The 1,164-nt window shown below is 67.4% G+C and overlaps 1 protein-coding gene across 1 annotated transcript in view; it reads right to left on the minus strand.

Moving 5' to 3' along the window:
• ELOVL6 (ELOVL fatty acid elongase 6) overlaps window positions 1-1,164 on the minus strand; it is a 126,646-nt gene that overhangs the window by 123,820 nt on the left and 1,662 nt on the right. The window lies entirely within an intron of this gene.

The raw sequence follows: 1,164 nt of genomic DNA on the forward strand, positions 1-1,164 counted from the left end.
GAAAGGTTGTCAGAAGAACTATCTGTAAAGAGCTTGAAGGGAACAGTGGTGAGAGCTCAACAGGAGAAAATAACTTGGTGCATTTTTGCCATATTCAGTCCCCGTGAGGGCTAGGCCCTGTCTGGCTCGTCGTGTACTTGTTGAGTGAATGGATAAAAGAGGCGGGAAATGGTTACCTGGCCTCAGAGAAAAGACAACCGGTAAATGAGAGGCACTATCGACCGCGGCGGTGCAAGGGAGGCTGGCCGACCGTGAACGGGGGCAGCCACGGAGGCCAGCTCCAGGTTCAGTAAAGGTGCAGCAAGCTGGAGGCAAGGGAGACTAGAAAACAGCACACAGCGCTCACGGGGGAAGAAGATGGGCTCGAGTGGTGTGGCCAGAGAACCTGACAAACAGCTGCAGAGACCCAGCGGCTCAGTGGGCCCGCCTAGCAGCTTCGAGCGCTGGCGGCCTCGGGCCCCCGCCCCCGCCCCGCCTTCAGCACCACCCTCTACGAGGGAGGAGGAAGTGCTCGGAGAAGGTCCCCAGGCCACGGGGGCCGAGAGGGGTCGGCCTTCCCAAGCGCCGGAGGCCTTGCAGTGTCTGCACTCAGACGGGATCGAGGCTCGAGGTGTGCCACCGCCTTCCGGACCCACCCTCGGCGCTCGCCCGCCCAGGAGGAGCCTCAGCCCCGCGCCCCAAGGGCCTGCCGCACTTCCAGGGCTTCGGAGCGGATCGCGTTCCCCTGCTGGCTTCCGGCTCCGGCCAGACGCGGCCCTCGGGCCCCCTTACGCCCCGCACCCAGTGCAGTCCCCAGCGCAGCCGCAGCGGGTGTGAGTGCGCGGTGCCCTCCTTACCCGCCCCCAACAGGCCGGGCCCAGCGCGCGGCGCGCTGGGGGCTGGCTCGGCCCGGCTGCAGCCGCAAATGGCCAGCGGGCCTCGGGCGGGCCGGCTGGGCGGGAGGAGGCAGGCACCGCGGCCAAGCCTCCCGGGGCCAGTCTCAACTCCTGGGGACGGGAGGAAAGGAAGTTGAACCTCCCTCCACCAGCTCCGGTCTGCGGCACCCCCTCCTACTGCACCAGCCAGCCCCGGCCCCCAGCGCGCCCAAGTCTTCGGTTTCCCATTGATGAGGGGGGGAGGGAAGGCAGGTCGTGACGGCGCGGGGCACGCGCACTCGCGCGCGCG

Source organism: Ursus maritimus, unplaced genomic scaffold (assembly GCF_017311325.1).
Source record: "Ursus maritimus isolate PB19 unplaced genomic scaffold, ASM1731132v1 scaffold_11, whole genome shotgun sequence".
NCBI classification, from domain to species: domain Eukaryota; kingdom Metazoa; phylum Chordata; class Mammalia; order Carnivora; family Ursidae; genus Ursus; species Ursus maritimus.